Source organism: Oncorhynchus mykiss, chromosome 2 (assembly GCF_013265735.2).
Source record: "Oncorhynchus mykiss isolate Arlee chromosome 2, USDA_OmykA_1.1, whole genome shotgun sequence".
In the NCBI taxonomy this organism is placed as follows: domain Eukaryota; kingdom Metazoa; phylum Chordata; class Actinopteri; order Salmoniformes; family Salmonidae; genus Oncorhynchus; species Oncorhynchus mykiss.
In genome coordinates this window covers 87121282-87142759 of record NC_048566.1, presented here as the reverse complement: position 1 = coordinate 87142759, position 21478 = coordinate 87121282, and the positions used below count along the sequence as shown (strand labels likewise).

Genomic DNA, 21478 nt, shown 5'->3' with positions numbered 1-21478 from the left:
ATGTAGCGATGAACTTGTTTTCATTCACTTACCCTTCTCTACTTTCATTACTTGTTTCCACTGGGCGCCGCCGACGTGGTTGTCGATTAAGGCAGCCCCCCCCCCCCTCCCCCCCTTGCACCTCTCTGATTCAGAGGTTGGGTTAAATGCGGAAGACACATTTCAGTTGAATGCATTGTTGTACAACTATCCCCCTTTCCCTTTCTAATCCTTGATAAGTGCCTTCATTTAAACATACTGTATGCCATTACTAGGAAGACACCACTTAAAGTGCTGACTGATTTTAATAAGTTATTTTACTTAGTCTCAAATGTTTTTCAGGTATCATATATGATTAAAAAAATTATAACTAAATGAAATTCCTAAATGTTTAAATGTTAAAACACAAATTTTATAAACTGAAGCTATCCTTTCGCAGCTGTCTAAAGGTGTGAAAATCTGTCAGACTTGGTTGTGCAAACACTGTGTTTGAAATTATATACACTACAATCCATATACACTCTACTTGAATTACTGTAGGTACGTTAGAGTTAATTTATCCATAGTTTGTATTACTTATCTGTTAATCCTGAAATAAAACAGTCAATCTGTGGATATTGTGCTGATTGAATGTTATTCCATTATTGTCATGTTATCATAGGTCTCAAACTCACTTCTCCCTCTTCAGAACAGTATATGATATTTTGGAAGGTTTGATTAGAACAGTGTTTGTAGCATGTCTCAGCTTTCCGGAAATTGTCCTGTCGTATATTTCTACAATAGAGCTGAGTGACTTCTACAATACAATTAAAGATTAGTAGCAGGTAGTCACTGGTTGAGAAACAACAGGAAAACTAGATGATTTATGTATTTCATCATTTGAAGGTTACCCGGTGTACCAATGTATTAGGCCATGTGCCTTTTAGCTATATGATAATTGAATGTCACTGTAAGAAGAGAATACAGCTGTGCTTTTATTTTGTAGTTTTTGCAATATATTTGAGTACACTAACACCCAATAGAGAGAAAATATACCAGAAAAGAACACCAGAGTAATTAACTGCTCTTGTAAAGATGTCTTGACTCATGGATGCTAGTGGTTTCCCCGTTAGAGGGCAATTACCCCTCTCGCTCCACATCCCTCTCTGCCTTTATTCCTTCATTACCTGTCCTCACAAGAGAGCTAGTGTTTGTGCATCTGCCTCTCACACCTCACCTCTAGAAACAAGCAGCATGCCTTATAATGTAGAGAGCACAGGAGAGGAGAACTAAGGGACCATTGGCAGAGATGTAAAGAAGATAATTTGATACCTCGGGCCCCCTTTTTATTTGCATGTGAGGATTGATCATTTATTTTTGGACATGGCTAAACACATCTAGGCTAAACATGATAACGAAATAGACAATGTCTGCTCCGTTAGGCTGCTTTCGTTATAGGTCATGTGACCTGGCTTCACTCTGTTGGGATATTCACATGCTCTTAAGAAACCAGGGCCAACATCGAAGGCTGGGGTATTCATCCATAACATTACAGGCAGCCCCGTGGACTATGAATCAGAGAGACAATTGGTGCACAAACATATCCATGTGTTTACGTGTAACGTGACATCAACCTCTTCAAATGTCCCGTTTGAAAAGGCCTGCTGCTAACCTGTTATCCTGTAACACAATCCCTGAGAAGAACCACAGTCATGCAATGAATGTACATACCCTTCTTTCATCAGACCATTTGTAATTCATGAATGTGCAGAGTGAATGCGACTCCATCTAAGTTATAGAAACAGTGGGTTATATGATCGTTTACAATTAACCTGAAGTCCTACTTAGTCCACTATGAGCTTTAATTGTCGTAAAATCCTAAACCTGCTTGCATTGATAACCGTCATATTTATGTCTCCTAAGATGACCTTCTGGTATAACGACAGTGTAATAATGAATGCAAGTGAATTTATGTTGCATGGAAGAAATGAGAAATGAAATTATTCTCAATCACTGTAGGGCTCAAATGAAATTTACTGTCCCAGAGGCTCAATTGTCAATGATCTGAAAGCATTTGGATGCTCAAGCATAGCCGCATCCCTTCCTGTCATTCTATTTACCCCCGTCAACACTGCTTTCCTCTGACCACAAGAGGGCGACTGCTCACACACTGAGATCTAATTTTCCAGATCTTCTCTCAATGACAAATTATGTTCAAATCAAGTAGCAACTTAATGATACTGCAACCACGGGACTGTCACTGGCCAAGGCAGAGAGAAAAGGAATTAAGACAGAGCACCATAACATGTTTATTATACAACAGCATATATCAAGTTCCCCCTATCCAGATTTTATATTAAGGATTTAATTCCCATGATCTATCTGTTCTTCTCAAAACATGGCTTAGTAGAGGTCACATTTAACCCCTGACCTCAGGGTGAGGGGGGTCAACCTTAGTCAGCTAAAACAATAACCATCAACAGGTTACACACTTATGGACAGGCAAGGGTATCTGTGCTTGAAAATGAGACTTTTTAATAATGTTTCTGCTTCTGTAAAAATGTCTCTGCTTGTGCATTATATTTGCAGTGCACCACGTTATCCTGTGTGTGTGTGTGTGTGTATCACTGTGAGTGATTTAAGAAATGGCCGCTACATTGGCTTGCTGCCAAGGCTAAGGCTGATTTCAAGGTTTTACTTCTAACCTACAAAGCATTACATGGACTTGGTCCTACCCATCACCATTTCGTCCTGCCGTACATGCCTACACGTATGTTATGGTCACAAGACGCAGGCCTCCTTACTATTCCTGGAGGCAGGGCTTTCCTTTAGAGCTTTATTTTTATGGAATGGTCTGCCTATCCAGGTGAGAGACGCGGAATCGGTCTCAACCTTTAAGACTTTACTGAAGACATCTCTTCAGTAGATCCTATGATTGAGTGTAGTGTGGCCCAGGGGAGCGAAGGTGAACGGCAAGGCACAGGAGTGACAAACCCCCCTTACTGAGTCACTGGCTTGCTAGTGCTCTCCCATGCCATCCCTAAGAGGGGTGCATCACATCGTGACAGGCATTTTTCGCTATACTCTACTTGAGTGGGTTGATCTTCCTGTGATTGATTGAGTAGTTTGTTTTTACACATGTAAGCAAACACGTGGTTGTAAAAACACCCTGTCCATTTATGACCTTACAGCCTTTTGCAATGGTCAAAACCATGCTTTGTTGAGCAGGTCAGAAGTTGGCTCAGTTGTAGGTACAGTTCACTAGCACATACATCGACTTGAAATCACTGGCCACTTTAATAATGGAACACTAGTCCCTTTAATAATGTTTACATATTTTGCATTACTTATCCCATATGTATATACTGTATTCTATCCTATTCTACTGTATCTTAGTATATGCCGCTCTGACATTGTTCACCCAAATATTTATATATTCTTAATTCCATTCCTTTACTTTAGATTTGTGTGTATTGGGTGTTTTGTTGAGAAATGGTTAAATATTACTTGTTAGATATTACTGCACTGTTGGAGTTAGAAACACAAGCATTTCGGTACACCCGCAATAACATCTGCTAAACACATGCATGTGACAAATAATATTTGCTTTGATTTGATGCAGGGGCGAAGATTATAGTGACACAAACAAACATGCCATGATAATAACAATGCAGGTGCATTGCTAGGTAACTTGAAAATCAACTTGGAAAGGAACATTATCTCTTAGGCTACATAATAAATTCCAACAGCCAGGTTTTCTTTTTACTAAATATGTTTGGAAAGACATCTTATTAGTTGGTGGATCATTCTTGGAATCGAAGTGTTATTTTTTTCTAAACAGAAAAATCACAGAGTGATAGTATATAGTAAAATACGCTCACAGTTTTTTTCCGTTTCTTTGAATGGAGTTTGGGTGCAGTACTGTTTTGTTGAAAGTACAGTCCCTCCCACCCGTATGGCTCAGTGGCATCAGAGTTTATGATGACGCCACTCTCGCCCCGCCCCACAAACTCCATCTTTGCGTTAATTTCATTCCTGCTCTCATTCCGGGCATACTTCACATCTCTGTAGATGCGCAGTGAATTTTACACACTTCAGCCCGCTGGTCTGAAGAAAAAAATCCTTGGCAGTTCTGAAAAAAACCCATCTCAGCCCTTACAGCAAAACCGAAATACAGCGAAAATTGTTACAATTAACCATAATAGAGGTGTTTAAGGTAAGTTTGCTACTACTTTTTACGAAAAGTTATTGTGGTGCGTTTGAATAGTAGATTACTGGAAAATCAAAAGTGGTCAGATTTAATTGGAAAATAAATATTGAAGGTTGATTACTATATCACAAATATGTATCTTATGTATGAAATATAATTAAGCCACTTGTGAAATAAATTGTAGAAACTATGCGAGCGTGCCATATTGGCTGGCTGGAGCCTACGTCGGAGAGCTGTGTCTTTCACTTTGTCCATAGACGTCGTCCGACAATGCATGAACATCTTTGACATTTTTTACATTTTTTCCTGAAGAAAATGTTGGATATTGCAACAGTATATCCACCAAGTACTGTAGACCACATATGGTTTACTTTACATTCGTCTAAGTTATTATCTTTGTGTTTTTCCCCGTACAGGCAGGGAGTTGCCGTCAGGGATATTTTGCTTTCTGTGCGCAACAAAGCATACGAGTCAGAAGGACTTGTTGCATCCTCGGGTTTTCATTTGGCCCTTTGATAACTGTAAGTAGAATATACATTGTATTCTTCCAATATACAATTTCGTTGATATAAATATTGTATCCTTATCAGTAACTTGTTGCGTGTGGAATTATTGTTGGGTATGATATTTACCCCCGAAGGACTTGTCCTCAAAAGTTAGTTTTACATTTCCAATATAAATAAACATAATTGTTTCATTATTTTAACTATCTGGTGTATTATGTGTGAATGAGAAAGTTTATACAGAGCAACCTTGGTTAATGATTCACTTGTGTAATACTGCACCTTTACTACCCTCCTGTGATTTCATGAATCTAGGCAAGAAACTAGACGCTTGAACATCATCTTATAACTGAAAATATTTTTGTAATTTGGTTTACCAGTGCTGTGATTAAATGCTTTGAAATACTGAATTAATCACCATTCTCTCATCAGAGAAAATATGCCAGCAATTAGAAGTTGGTTTTGATCATGCTTAATGAAATGTTAATAACCTGCTTTCTGAAGTTACATTTTAATTCTACTACTTTTTTTTTGGCACAATGTGAAACATCTCATCTCATTTAGATAATTCAGTGATATCTTCAATGAAGTACTGACTTGAATCTAATGTTGTCAAGTATTCAGGTTTACTTGTCTGTATTTGTTTTCTGCGTGATGTGTTATGAAACAGTTTTTCAATCAGACCATTGGTATGTCACTAAAGTTAATGTGATTATCACTTTCCTAAAAGTAGACTTTATTAGTTGTTACATTTAAAATAAAGCTTGAAATAAATATTGTGTCTAGCCAAGAGGGACATTGAAGATGAAACCTCTTCTGAAATCAGAGGGATGGTGGCAGGTGCAAAACGAGTTACTTCTGGGAGTAGAGGACTGTGTGGAAATTGGACAAGGGGAGGAAGGAATGGAAAGGGGGCATTTTATTGTCTTTGTTGTGTTTAGGCTATGAGTGTATGGAGCTGTTGAATCACCATGGGCAAACCGTCCTATTCTCCAGTCCGTTGACATCTGGTTTCAGTACTTCATGCACCTGTAGAGGGGGAAAAAATGCAAATCCTGACATTTGTGCTTACCCCTCTGCGCAGTGCAAATGGGGACTAATGACCATTTGTTTGGCTGCCTCACTGTCTAGGCCAGCCTATTGTTATACCAGAAACAGGCGGTAGTGGTTGAAGCACCATATGGCTCCTGTGTGCCTAGTCAGTGCTATCTGTTCATTTAGCTTATCAATGGCATTACAATATGGTTGATTTTTGAGTCGCCAGCTATTTTTTCTTCTTTGTACAGGGAAAGCAGGAAGCAGTCTCCACAGCCTTAGAAACAGGGCTGGATTAATGCAGGGTCTTACCGGGCTGAAGCTCCTGGGCCAGTGGGGGGCCTAAGTGGGAGCAAAAAATACATTAAGGAAATATATACAGTATACAGTGGGGCAAAAAAGTATTTAGTTAGCCACCAATTGTGCAAGTTCTCCCACTTAAAAAGATGAGAGAGGCCTGTAATTTATATCATAGGTACACTTCAACTATGTCAGACAAAATGAGGAAAAAAATCCAGAAAATCACATTGTAGGATTTTTAATGAATTTATTTGCAAATTATGGTGGAAAATAAGTATTTGGTCAATAACAAAAGTTTATCTCAATACTTTGTTATATACCCTTTGTATACCCAAGTCGAGGATCGGTAGGATGGTCAGTTTTACGAGGGTATGTTTGGCAGCATGAGTGAAGGATGCTTTGTTGCGATATAGGAAGCCAATTCTAGATTTAATTTTGGATTGGAGATGCTTAATGTGAGTCTGGAAGGAGAGTTTACAGTCTAACCAGACACCTAGGTATTTGTAGTTGTCCATGTATTCTAAGTCAAGCCGTCCAGAGTAGTGATGCTGGACAGGCGAGCAAGTGCGGGCAGTGATCGGTTGAATAGCATGCATTTAGTTTTCCCTGCGTTTAAGAGCAGTTGGAGGCCATGGAAGGATAGTTGTATGGCATTGAAGCTCGTCTGGAGGTTAGTTAACACAGTGTCCAAAGAGGGGCCAGAAGTATACAGAATGGTGTTGTCTGCTTAGAGGTGTACCAGAGAATCACCAGCAGCAAGAGCAACATCATTGATGTATACAGAGAAGAGAGTCGGCCCGAGGATTGAACCCTGTGGCACCCCCATAGAGACAGCCAGAGGTCCGGACAAAGGCCCTCCGATTTGACACACTGAACTCTATCAGAGAAGTAGTTGGTAAACCAGACGAGACAATCATTTGAGAAACCAAGGCTGTCGAGTCTGCCAATAAGTATGTGGTGTTTAAAAAACTGTAGTTCTGGCAAGTCATTTAGGACATCTACTTTGTGCATGAAACAAGTACTTTTTCCAACAATTGTTTAATAACCTGTTATGGCTGCAATCCCGATACCGGGATCGATATGACAACTACCTGTGAAAATAGAGGGAGACAAATTCTAACCACAGAAATCTCATAATTACAATTCCTAAAACAAACATGTGTCTTATATCATTTTAAAGCTTTTCTCGTTGTCAATCCCACCAAAGTGTCCGATTTCAAATAGGCTTTTCAGCGAAAGCACTACAAACGATTATGTTAGGTCTCCACCAAACCACAATAAGCACAGCCATTTTCCAGTAAAATATAGCATTCACAAAAACCAGAAATAAAGATAATTCAAGGTTAGTGATTAATTTTATCTTCATCAGATGACACTCATAGGACTTCATGTTACACAATACATGCATGTTTTGTTTGATAAAGTTCATATTTAAAAAATCTGAGTTTACATTGGCGTGTTAGATTCACTAGTTCCAAAAACATCAAGTGATTTTGCATAGCCACATCATTCAACATAAATACTCATCATAAATGTAGATGATAATACAAGTTAAACACATGGAATTATAGATATACCTCTCCTTAATGCAACCGCTGTGTCAGATTTCAAAAATTATTTACGGAAAAAGAAACTAATGCAATAATCTAAGACGGCGCTCAAAAGTAAAAATACCACAGCCGCAAAGATGGCGTCAACATAAACAAGAAATTACATGATAAATATTCCCTTACCTTTGATGATCTACATCAGAAAGCACTCCAGGAATCCCAGGTCCACAATAAATGTTTGTTTTGTTCGAAAATGTCCATTATTTATGTCCAAATACCTTCTTTTGTTAGGTATACATATCCAAATGCGAATTCTGGTCAGCGTTATATCGGACAAAAACTTCAAAAAGTGATGGCCGGTCGAAGAAACATTTCAAACTAAGTATAGAATCAATCATTAGGATGTTTTTAACATATAGCTTCAATGAAGTTCCAACCGGAGTATTCTTTCTTGTCTTCGTGAGCAATGGAACGCAAGTGACTACCATGAGGAAAAAGTGCGATGACAAAATGGCTGCTTGATGGACATCTGATATATTCTGCTCTCATTCACTTCCACAACAACATAGACGCATCATTATAATTTCTATTGATGGGTGACATCTAATGGAACCCCTAGGCAGTGCAACATTCATATCTCAAGGGGATTTCATTGGAGACTCATACAAGCTCAGATTTCTGACTTCCTGTTTCGATTTCAACTCAGGATTTTGCCTGCCAATATGAGTTCTGTTATACTCACAGACATCATTCAAACAGTTTTTAGAAACTTCAGAGTGTTTTCTATCCAATACTACTAATAATATGCAAATATTAGCAACTATGATTGAGGAGCAGGCCGTTTGATATGGGCACCTTTCATCCAAGCTACTCAATACTGCCCCTGCAGCCATGAGAAGTTAAAGAAAGAATATTTCACTTATAACTCACTGGATCACAATTCCAGTGGGTCAGAAGTTTACATACACTAAGTTGACTGCCTTTAAACAGCTTGGAAAATTCCAGAAAATTATGGCTTCGAAGCTTCTGATAGGCTAATTGACATAATTGGAGGTGTACCTGTGGATGTATTTCAAGGCCTACCTTCAAACTCAGTGCCTCTTTGCTTGAAATCATGGGAAAATCAAAAGAAATCAGCCAAGACCTCAGAAAAGAAATTGTAGACCTCCACAAGTCTGGTTCATCCTTGGAAGCAATTTCCAAACGCCTGAAGGTACCACGTTCATCTGTACAAACAATAGTACGCAAGTATAAACACTATGGGACCACGCAGCTGTCATACCGCTCAGGAAGGAGATGCGTTCGGGCTCCTAGAGATGAACGTACTTTGGTACAAAAAGTGCAAATCAATCCTAGAACAACAGCAAAGGACCTTGTGAAGATGCTGGAGGAAACAGGTACAAAAGTATCTATATCCACAGTAAAACGAGTCCTACATCGACATAACCTGAAAGGCCGCTCAGCAAGGAAGAAGCCACTGCTCCAAAACCACCATAAAAAACCCAGACTACTGTTTGCAACTGCACATGGGGACAAATATCACACTTTTTGGAGAAATTTTCTCTGGTCTGATTAAACAAAAATAGAACTATTTGGCCATAATGACCATCGTCATATTTGGAGGAAAAAGGGGGAAGCTTGCAAGCCGAAGAACACCATCCCAACCATGAAGCACGGGGGTGGCAGCATCATGTTATGGGGGTGCTTTTCTGCAGGAGGGACTAGTGCACTTCACAAAATAGATGGCATCATGAGGCAGGAAAATTATGTGGGTATATTGAAGCAACATCCTGACTCAGTTACACCAGCTCTGTCAGGAGGAATGGGCCAAAATTCACCCAACTTATTGTGGGAAGCTTGTGGAAGGCTATCCGAAATGTCTGACCCAAGTTAAACGATTTAAAGGCATTGCTACCAAATACTAATTGAGTGTATGTAAACTTCTGACCCACTGGGAATGTGATGAAATAAATCAAAGCTGAAATAATCCCTTTTACTATTATTCTGACATTTCAAATTCTTAAAATAAAGTAGTGATCCTAACTGACCTAAGACAGGGGATTTTTACTAGGATTAAATGTCAGGAATTGTGAAAAATTAGTTTAAATGTACTTGGCTAAGGTGTATGTAAGCTTATGACTTCAACTGTATAATATACATTTATCCACGTGTACCTCTCCTCCCCCATCTGACGAATATGAGGTATAAACAGCCTGCTGCTGCCATTCTGCTATTCGTCAGATGGGGGGAGGAGAGGTGGTAGGGGGTACACGTGGATAAATGGGGGTCCCTGCCTTGATTGGATAACTGAGTAATAAAACAATTAAAATACTCTGCATAATAAATAAAATGTGACTGGTAAATTGTGAGTTGGGCAAAAAATATAAAACATTCCAATTTGTTATCCAGCAGCAGGAGCCCACTCTCAATGTTCAAAATACACCAGAGAGCATTATTTTGCCACAGAGGATCAATAGATTCTAAAAAAAAATAACTGTGGATTAAATTTGATCACAGTCACATACAGGTAACTGCCAAAATACAGGACACACCAACATAGTATCTTAAAAGGCTCTTTGGCCACCAAGAACTGCCAGAAAACCTTCAATGCACCATGGCATAGATTCTACAAGTGGACCTAAACCATGCCAGGAAAATGCACCCCACACCATAACATATACTTTGTATCCCTCATTTACTCAAATATTTCCTTTTATTTAGGCAGTTACCAGTTGGTTGCCTATAGTCCGGAAAGCCCGCTGGTGCAGTAGTGGTCATAGAATTCTAATCCATAGAAGGGTTTTAGAACCTCTTACCCTGGCAGTTAGACTAACTCATGGATACACTAGCAATGGCTGCCAGTTCTGACTTGAATGGGAACTGCCATGTATGGATTATATTTATATGGTTGGTTCCGGCTGTCTGTTTGCCTTTTACAAATTTCAAAATTCAATTGTGGGAAAAACGTACTGTTTTTACCTACTGAAAAGAGAAGACCAATCTGTCTGTACAACCAACAGATACACTACCGTTCAAAAGTTTGGGGTCACTTAGAAATGTATTTGTTTTTGAAAGAAAAGCACATTTTTTGTCCAGTCAAATAACATCAAATTGATCAGAAATACAGTGTAGACATTGTTAATGTTGTAAGCCATAGGCTACTACTCACAGTGATGGCCGATGCGCTCCTGTCCTATTGGCAATAGCCTACCTCAACATGAGCTACGTTGAAAAACAACATCGTAAAGATTTTTTTGTTTACGTAGAATTACATGAAATGTTTTTTTTTTTAAAGTGCACTTTTTTTATGAACCCTTCTAACAAATGTTCCTAAAAATGCCTCTGCCTCTGGCCTATGCCACATCACAAATGTTATTATGGCTTTATTATAAAGGTCTTTTTCTTCAACAGTAAATGTACTGTAATTGAGGAGTCAGGATTAATTCTATGTGAAATGCCTGGACTTTATCCCCAAAAACGAAATGTTATTTCCATGTCTTTTTACGAACCATTGGTCTCGTCACAGTGTTATGAAACATGTGAACAGGTGATTCACCTTCTTAGTGGGGGAAGGATGCTCTGCTGTGTGCAACAAGAATCTCTCACGATTTCATCTGACTGCAAATGGGCATTCCTCTGCTATTCTAAAGTCTTAAATGGCAATTTAAAATATTTTTAGAAGTCATGGAAACTAAATTAGCTGTCAATGTTAACAATGTGTCATTCGGTCCCTCTGTCCTTTCCTTGTCTTGTTCTCAGAGTAGTGAAAATGAATGCTGAGTGTCTGAGAGAGAGAGGTCTCGTTTCTCTGGCCTGATAAGATGCCTTGTTATGTGATACTTGCAGGAAATAAAATGTGTGGTGGCCACAGAGGAAGGCTGTATTTTGGGAGGGAGAGACAATTCAACAGAAAGTAAATTGAGTGTAAAAGAGAAGAGAGAGAATTAATTTGAAATATACATTTGGGAGGTTTGTTAGAGCAACAATGCGTGGCGCACTGGGCTGGTGTGTTGTAGTGCTAGTGCAGGGGCATGGGGGCAGGCTTTGTTTGGAGAGCAGGGGTACAATGGGCGTCCTCCGGGGACCTGGCTGCAGGAGGGCCGGCCACTCTAACCGCCTGTTCCCCGGGCCTCCCGCCGTGCCCTAAGGTATACCCTGTGTCACAAAGGGAGAGTTTCAGCACAGTCTGATGCACTGCTCTTTTAGCTCCACAAGGTACATGGTGGGTGCCACCTAAAAACATACAGCTGAGCATCTGCTCCAGCTCTAGCTGCAGCTGCAGGGAACCTCTGCCTGCCAGCTTCTTCTGGCTGCACTTTGGACCTGTACAGCAACCCTGAGACCACTGTAACTGTAGGGTTAGGACACGCCAAACCACAGGGTTAGAAGGGTAAGGACAGAAGAGGGTGCTTTCATTATCCCTTCTCATCAGTATCAACACCCCTCACAACAAAAAGTAACACAATAAAATAACAATAACAAGCCTATATACAGGGGGCATCAGTACCGAGTCAATTTGTGGGGGTACTGGTTAGTCGAGGTAATTTGTAGGTAGGGGTAAAGTGACTATGCATAGATAATAAAACAGCAAGTAGCAGCAGTGTAAAAACAAAGGGGGGGGGGGGGGGGGGGGTCAATATAAATAGTCCGTGGGCAGTAGGGTAGCCTAGTGGTTAGAGCATTGGACTAGTAACCGGAAGGTTCCATGTTCAAATCCCCTTGCTGGCAAGGTACAAATCTGTCGTTCTGCCCCTGAACAGGCAGTTAACCCACAGTTCCTAGGCTGTCATTGAAAATAATAATTTGTTCTTAACTGACTTGCCTAGTTAAATAAAGGTAAAATATTTATTTTTTCTTTTTTATTAATTGTTCAGCAGTCTTATGGCTTGGGGTAGAAGCTGTTAAGGATCCTTTTGGTCCTAAACTTGGCACTCCGGGACCGCTTGGCGCTCCGGGACCGCTTGGCGCTCCGGTACCGCTTGGCGCTCCGGGACCGCTTGGCGCTCCGGGACCGCTTGGCGCTCCGGGACCGCTTGGCGCTCCGGTACCGCTTGGCACTCCGGTACCGAGTTTTGACAATTTTTTGGGGCCTTCCTCTGTCACCACCTAGTATATAGTTCCTGGATATCAGGATGATGTACTGGGCCATACGTACTACCCTCCGTAGCGCCTTACGGTCAGATGCCGAGAAGTTGCCATGCCAGGCAGTGGTATGGGAAAAAGTTATTTTAATCAATTTTAGAATAAGGCTGTAACATAACAAAATGTGGAAAAAGTCAAGGGGTCTGAATACTTTCCGAATGCACTGTATTTAATCAATGGGATTATATATATTGCTCCAAAAGCTTGAAAAAAATTATACCACTTTAATTCTTACTGATACACAATTAAGTGACACAAATCACTGCATCAGCGTAATTTAAAGCATCTGACAGCTTTAATGTATCTTCATTTAAGGCCCTTACTTTTCCAAAAATAGAAATCCTGATCAATCAATCTAATTAATTTATAAAACACTTTTTACATCAGCCGATGTCACAAAGTGCTGTACAGAAACCCAGCCTAAAACCCCAAACAGCAAGCAATGTAGATGTAGAAGCACAGTGGCTAGGAAAAACTCCCTAGAAGGGCAGAAACCTAGAACCAGGCTCTGAGGGGTGGCCAGTCCTCTTCTGGCTGTGCCAGGTGTAAATTATAACAGAACATGGCCAAGATGTTCAAACATTCATAGATGACCAGCAGGGTCAGATAATAGTAATCACAGTGGTTGTAGAGGGTGCAACAGGTCAGCACCTCAGGAGTAAATGTCAGTTGACTTTTCATAGCCGATCATTCAGAGTTAGAGACAGCAGGTGCGATAGAGAGTCCAAAACAGCAGGTCCAGGACAAGGTAGCATGTCCAGTGAGCAGGTCAGGGTTCCATAGCCGCAGGCAGAACAGTTGAAGCTGGAGTAGCAGCATGACCAGGTGGACTGGGGACAGCAAGGAGCCATCAGTCCTGTGGCATGGTCCTAGGGCTCAGGTGCTCTGAGAGAAGATAGATCGAATTAGAGGGATCATAATTAAATTCACACAGACAGGAGAAATACTCCACATATAACAGACTGACCCTAGCCCCCCGAAACATAAACTATTGCAGCATAAATACTGGAGGCTGAGACAGGAGGGGTCGGGAGACACTGTCGTCCCGTCCGACGATACCCCCGGACAGGGCCAACTAGGCAGGATATAATCCCACCCACTTTGCCAAAGCACAGCCCCCACACCACTAGAGGGATATCTTCAACCACCAACCTACTACCCTAAGACAAGGCCGGGTATAGCCCACGAAGATCTCCCCCATGGCACGAACCCGAGGGGGGCGCCAACCTGGACAGGAAGATCACGTCAGTGACTCAACCCACTCAAGTGACGCACCCCTCCTAGGGACGGCATGGAAGAGCACCAGTAAGCCAGTGACTCAGCCCCGTAATAGGGTTAGAGGCAGAGAATCCCAGTGGGGAGAGAGTGATAGATCCTGTTAGCTGTTTAGCCTACAGATGGTAGGGACCCACGAACCATGTGTCATGAGAGCAATATGCTAACCTTCCGTCAATGCATGAGTCAGAGCATGAAGCTAAAACGTTTTGACCTGTTCTGAAATGGGAAATCCAGGCTTCAACTACTTCCTTTCCATGGACTGAGGACAGTACAGTAGTATTGACAGCATGTACTGCTTATACCACAAGTAAAGAAAAATACCTTATTATAGCAGATACATTGAGGACAATTTTTGGTTCCTGCAATGGTATTGGCACTATGCTACTATTTTACTGTACTTCAACGTTGGTTCAGTACTAACAGTTATGAGACACAGGAATATGGTATCAGACTATTTCAGTGGATATCTAAGCTCTTTTGACAGATCTTTCTTTACAAGAGGTCAGATGTAGTCTAAAGAAAAGAAGACCCCATCACTCTATGTTGCACTTCTTTCGGTTAATAAAAGGTGTCTTTGACTATTTGAATATATTGGGTTTGGACATTTCATTATGCGGTGCTGAAAAGGTCTATTTGTTGCGTCCTGAGCACCGTTACTGTTATCTAACGGATGTTGGGTCAGTGTTTAGCCCAGGGACACACAGGGTTCACAGCCCTCATTGAAACCACGTGCTCCTAACCCTGCGGAGTGTCAAGGAAGGATCCTACTCAAACACTCAGCAGGCTGCTCTGGAGTTCACACTTCTTGGAGCATGTTGATATTACTCCAACCTCCAGGCATGTCTTTCCTGGTAGTGCCTATTCAGTCATGTATAAATCCCTATTGCTGAAGGAGGGCGAGTGACGCCTGAAGAACAATAGGAGTTGCCTGAAGAACAATAGGAGTTGTGCTTATATGAAACACAGCAGTAACACAATACCTGGAGGAAGTAGGCCTGCTCACAGATCTAAGGACAATACCTGGAGGAAGTAGGCCTGCTCACAGATCTAAGGACAATACATGGGGGAAGTAGGCCTGCTCACAGATCTAAGGACAATACCTGGAGGAAGTAGGCCTGCTCACAGATCTAAGGACAATACCTGGAGGAAGTAGGCCTGCTCACAGATCTAAGGACAATACCTGGAGGAAGTAGGCCTGCTCACAGATCTAAGGACAATACATGGGGGAAGTAGGCCTGCTCACAGATCTAAGGACAATACCTGGAGGAAGTAGGCCTGCTCACAGATCTAAGGACAATACCTGGAGGAAGTAGGCCTGCTCACAGATATAAGGACAATACCTGGAGGAAGTAGGACTGCTCACAGATCTAAGGACAATACATGGAGGAAGTAGGCCTGCTCACAGATCTAAGGACAATACCTGGGGGAAGCAGAGTCTGCTTTAAAGTCCATTTAAATCAACCAGATTCAATCCAGACACCCCCCACCCAATTCAGCGGAATGCCCCACCCAATGACCCAACTAGCAATTTAGAGCAGTCCGATGTTATTGGATTTTCCCCAAACATAACACTTTGCATGCAGGACCAGAAATGAATTGCTTTGCCAATTTCTTTGTAGTATTGCTTTAGTGCCTTGTTGCAAACAAGGATATATGTTTTGTAAAATGTTTTTTTTCTTCTGTACAGGCTTCCTGTTTTTCACTCTGTCAATTAGGTTAGTATTGTGGAGTAACTACAATGTTGTTGATCCATCCTCAGTTCTCCTATCACAGCCATTAACTGTTTTAAAGTCACCATTGGCCTCATGGTGAAATCCATGAGTGGTTTCCTTCCTGTCCCCCGAATGAGTTAGGAAGGACTCCTGTATCTTTGTAGTGACTGGGTGTATTGATACACCATCCAAAGTGTAATTAAGTGTAGTTAATTAATAACCATGCTTAAAAGGATATTCAGTGTCTGCTTCAATTTTGTATATTTTTTTTCTCATCTACCAATAGGTGCCCATCTTTGCGAGGCATTGGAAAACCTCCCTGGTCTTTGTGGTTGAATCTGTGTTTGAAGTTCAACTGAGTGACCTTACAGATAATTGTATGTGTGGGTTACAGAGATGAGTAGTCATTCAAAAGTCCATGCAGCATATTATGTGACTTGTTTAGCAAATTTTTACTCCTGAACTTATTTAGTCTTGCCAAAACAAAGGGGTTCAATACTGATTGACTCAAGAAATGTCAGCTTTTCATTATTAATAAAAAAAAAACTGGGGAGGAAAACATCATGTGTGTGTGCGTGCGCCAGCCAGCCAGCCAGCCAGCCAGCCAGCGACAAATCAATTAAATTGAAGCTGTAACACAACAAAATGTGGAAAAAGTCCAGGTTTGCGAATACTTTCTGAAGGCACTGTAACTCTAATGAATTAAAATAACAGAATGGCACATTTTGAGATTAAATATTTATGCTTTGAGTGTCACCAGTGCATATGGTTTTCTCATGCTGTAAAAGTTGTATTTTGAAATAGCGCTCAAGGGGTCATTTTTAAGAGATGTTTGGCAAGGATCGGCAACTTTGAAACTGCAGCACCTATATCACATCAAACCAGCCTCTAAATTCCAGGATGAATGCCGTGACCAGAGGATGAATCCCACGAGCAGAGGATGAATGCCGCGAGCAGAGGATGAATGCCGCAAGCAGAGGATGAATGCCGCGAGCAGAGGATGAATGCTGTGACCAGAGGATGAATGCCGTGACCAGAGGATGAATCCCACGAGCAGAGGATGAATGCCGCGAGCAGAGGATGAATGCCGCGAGCAGAGGATGAATGCCGCGAGCAGAGGATGAATGCCGTGACCAGAGGATGAATGCCGTGACCAGAGGATGAATGCCGTGACCAGAGGATGAATGCCGCGAGCAGAGGATGAATGCCGCGAGCAGAGGATGAATGCCGTGACCAGAGGATGAATGCCGTGACCAGAGGATGAATGCCGCGAGCAGAGGATGAATGCCGCGAGCAGAGGATGAATGCCGCGAGCAGAGGATGAGTGCCGCGAGCAGAGGATGAATGCCGTGACCAGAGGATGAATCCCACGAGCAGAGGATGAATGCCGCGAGCAGAGGATGAATGCCGCGAGCAGAGGATGAATGCCGTGACCAGAGGATGAATGCCGTGACCAGAGGATGAATGCCGTGACCAGAGGATGAATGCCGTGACCAGAGGATGAATGCCGTGACCAGAGGATGAATGCCGTGACCAGAGGATGAATGCCGCGAGCAGAGGATGAATGCCGCGAGCAGAGGATGAATGCCGCGAGCAGAAGATGAGTGCCGCGAGCAGAGGATGAATGCCGTGACCAGAGGATGAATCCCACGAGCAGAGGATGAATGCCGCAAGCAGAGGATGAATGCCGCGAGCAGAGGATGAATGCCGCGAGCAGAGGATGAGTGCCGCGAGCAGAGGATGAATGCCATGAGCAGAGGATGAGTGCCGCGAGCAGAGGATGAGTGCCGCGAGCAGAGGATGAGTGCTGCGAGCAGAGGATGAATGCCACGAGCAGAGGATGAGTGCCGCGAGCAGAGGATGAATGCCACGAGCAGAGGATGAGTGCCGCGAGCAGAGGATGAGTGCCGCGAGCAGAGGATGAATGCCGCGAGCAGAGGATGAGTGCCGCGAGCAGAGGATGAGTGCCGTGAGCACACAGACCAGTCAAGAGCGCAGAAATTTGGTTGAGAGAGCAGAGGATGTTCAAGTGTGAGTTTGGGCGAGCTGAACATCCTTGTTGCAGATCAAAGAGAAAAATGTCTGAATAAAAAAAAAATAGAACCTAAACAAAGAAACATGGTTAAAACATGTAAAAAGCATCAAATTGTCTTTACACTCTGTGTCTTGTTGCTCGCTCTCAAATCTTGGTACCTTTTGGGTTTCAATGTATCTTTTTTCTGGTCGTCACTAGTTGCCACAAAGTCATAATCCCCACCTATTTCTACAATGCATCTTGTTAAAATTAGATTTTAAACCTAACCTTAACCCTAACGACACTGCTAATCTTATGCCTAACCTTAACCCTAACGACACTGCTAATCTTATGCCTAACCTTAACCCTAACGACACTGCTAATCTTATGCCTAACCTTAACCCTAACGACACTGCTAATCTTATGCCTAACCTTAACCCTAACGACACTGCTAATCTTATGCCTAACCTTAACCCTAACGACACTGCTAATCTTATGCCTAACCTTAAATTAAGACCAAAAAGTAAATTTTTGTTCTCTTGAATTTGTATTTTTATCTAGACTTTGTGGCTGTGGTTTTCTCAATTGGATTTCAGGCTGTTGGGGGGCGGCCTTAGAAGTAGGTGCATGTCGAGAAACCTTACATTGGTCACTTTCACTGGAGTGATGGAGGAACTAACAAATGCTTGCCCTTGGCCAGTCCAGTGTTGTCGTGTGATTGGTTGAGTCTTGGGTGCATATGACCTCAAACTGATGTTCAGAGCCGTCTGTTTAGCTTGCTAGCCGGCTTGAACAGTAAGTACCGAACAACTTGGGACACTTGAAACAAACAAAGCCATTGGGAAATAAATTAAATGGCTATGCTATACCTTGAGTTGAGATTAATCTACTTGCTAAAGTTAGCTAGCTAGCTAATTACTTGTTAGCCAGCAACATTTGTCTGTTAGCGAAGTAACACCATAGTCCATAACTAGTTTGTTTTTCTTCACCTTTCCACAAAGTGTCTGTTATGTGTTTGCATGATATGAGGGTGTTAATCCTAATGTATTAAAGAATAGGTGGAGTATGGGCATAATTTGGCTGATCTCAGAAATTGATTCATCATACACTGGGTCCTGGCCATAATTTAAGCCAGCTAAAGATAATGACTCCATTGTTGAGAATAACATGTGGGTACACACATAATAATGGCATAACGATCACGACGTCGAAAGAAAGGAAGGACTTGTGGGCAAGTTAAAGGGTAGGAAGTATGAGTTTTTACTCACCAGTGTGATCAAAAACATAGTAACTTAGTTTTAGTCATTTTTATTTTATTTCACCTTTTTTTAACCAGGTAGGTCAGTAGAGAACAAGTTCTCATTTACAACTGCGACCTGGCAGTTACCAAGATGTGCAAACATAGCTATGTTTTTGGGTTGTTACATATTTACTAACTTATTTCCAGATATCTTCTAAACTACCCACATTGCACTATTGCTCAATGTCATATGAAGGATCTAGTCTGCTACCGAGTTCATATGCTAGCTCAAGCTGGCTAAGGTTCGCCACACCGCATGCTCTTCAAGACTTTGTGTTTGTGTTATCTAGTGGGAACCCGTTAGCACGGCAGGCTCTGGTGTCATCAAATTGGTTGCTCTAAGTGTGTAGTACCTCGTCTGTTCTCCTTTTTTGTTTTGTCAACTTTTCGGCATGTTCTCTGTGAAGTAGTTACGGGAGTTTTGTAACGGAATCAATCTACCCCCCCCTGCTTTGGTAGCTAACTCAGCCTGCAGTCTTTTAAAAGTTTTACCATTGGATGGCCCCGGCCATCAATCTGTTTCTGCTCTCTCTTTGCTTTTGATCTGCGGTTTTATTTTAGTGGTGTTCTAGCTGGTCTTCAGTAGTTGGGCTCTAGCTTGCCGACACATAACCGTGGTGGTTGGCTAGGCTAATAGCTAGTTGTCTAAATAGCTAAGGCATATTGCACTGGTGTTGGAGGGCCAGTAGGAGGCACTCTTTCCTCTGGTCTAAAAAATATCCCAATGCCCCAGGGCACTGCCCTGTGTAGGGTGCCGTCTCTCGGATGGGATGTTAAACGGGTCTCCTGACTCTCTGCGGTCATTAAAATCCCATGGCACTTATCGTAAGAGTAGGGGTGTTAACCCTGGTGTCCTGGCTAAATTCCCAATCTGGCCCTCAAACCATCACGGTCACCTAATAATCCCCAGTTTACAATTGGCTCATTCATCCCCCTCCTCTCCCCTGTAACTATTCCCCAGGTCATTGCTGCAAATGAGAACGTGTTCTCAGTCAACTTACCTGGTAAAATAACGGATAAATAAAAAAAAATATAGCGAACATTCTTTGACATTTGGTTAAATGGCGTTATGTATTTACAAAACGTTGGTTTTCTTCAATATAGCTGTAAACTAGTGTGGATAGCAATTGGCCAACTCATTCAGTGCTACCGTAACGTTAGCAGGCAAGTAGGGCTAAAGTTAGCAGGCTAGTTGGCTAGCAACCTTGCACGTTGATTTGTAAAAAATTCATAAAGTATTTGCTTGTAAATTGGCTGAAAATGTCATTGAAACCAGTAGTCATGAGTTCAAACTATTTGGTTTCATTTGAAGTTATATATTTTAAAGTTATTTCTGTTGGAGTTTACATAATAAGGAATAGGCTGGCTACCGGTTCCTCCATATAACATCACACCCTGGAAAAACATTTTCTGACATGACTTCAGCATTCTTTGGAATTCTGATCGGTTTTATGTAATAATTCCAAAAATAGAAAAGTGAGGTAACTTTGTTTTGGGACTTTTGATGTGTATACTAATGTAACATAAGGATTTGCATGTGGTTACGTTTATGCTACCTACCTTGATGAAAGATCCGATATTAAGGGTATTTTTTTATCCCAATGGCACACACAGCACATGGGGATTTTGACTTATATGGAGACACAAAAGGGAGAACCTGCTACATTAACAATACTTAACCAGTGCCAAAAAATAGAATGTTAACTAGAATTTAACCAGCTAAACTCATGGTACACACAGTATTCAAAGGAGGACTGAGGACAAAGCAATGCCCTGCATTCACCAAACATTTAACTAAGGAAAACAGATTTGTTTTATAGTAATTGTCTGATTGGAAGCTACCATTGTCTATCAAATTACATGGTCAAATTATTTAAATATGGCATTGAAAGTTTTATTGAGTACAGGCAGTAACACAGGAGTCAAATCGCATAGGGAGTTTGATCAGATCACATGTTATCAGCAAGCCAGAGACATCTGTGGAAAGAGCACAAGTAGAACAAATATATACGTGCAAACAGATAACCAATGTATCATTCAACATAAGATTCCACCTAAAACAATCACGTTAGCTCTGTCCCAATTCATCTCAGCTCAATTCCTCACGTCCTCGATACTCGCATCCTTCTCAAACCGCTTTGGAGGTCTGAGGGGAGGAACCTTGGGTCCTCTCCTCCGATGGGGTTTTAGGAGGCACGGAAAAAGAATGCAAGAAATCGAGAAAAGATCAAATGTACAGAGCTGTTGCATGTTTGCCTCAATATGGGACTGGGCAGAGGTGTACAATCTACGCCATTCATTAGTATTATTGAGCCATAAGAGACCTTCCTTAGACCTTTAATTAAGAAACACATAAATGAGCGTAAGTATGTTTAAGGATATTTCAGCAGTCATACATGACTGTTGTGAGTGCGGTGCCATACCTTTACCTCCCTGGTGCAGAAGAGCTTACACGCTAACGATACGTTATGGCAGA

The 21478-nt window shown here is 41.6% G+C and overlaps 1 protein-coding gene across 4 annotated transcripts in view; it reads left to right on the top strand.

Moving 5' to 3' along the window:
* The first annotated feature begins 3990 nt into the window (after window positions 1-3990).
* Window positions 3991-21478, top strand: part of LOC110498779 (transcriptional enhancer factor TEF-1) — a 94881-nt gene continuing 77393 nt past the window's right edge. For all 4 annotated transcript variants that reach the window (XM_021575418.2, XM_021575425.2, XM_021575409.2 and 1 more), the window contains exons 1-2: window positions 3991-4174; window positions 4585-4689. The gene's annotated coding sequence lies outside the window, so the exon portion shown is untranslated. The remainder of the gene's footprint in view (window positions 4175-4584; window positions 4690-21478) is intronic.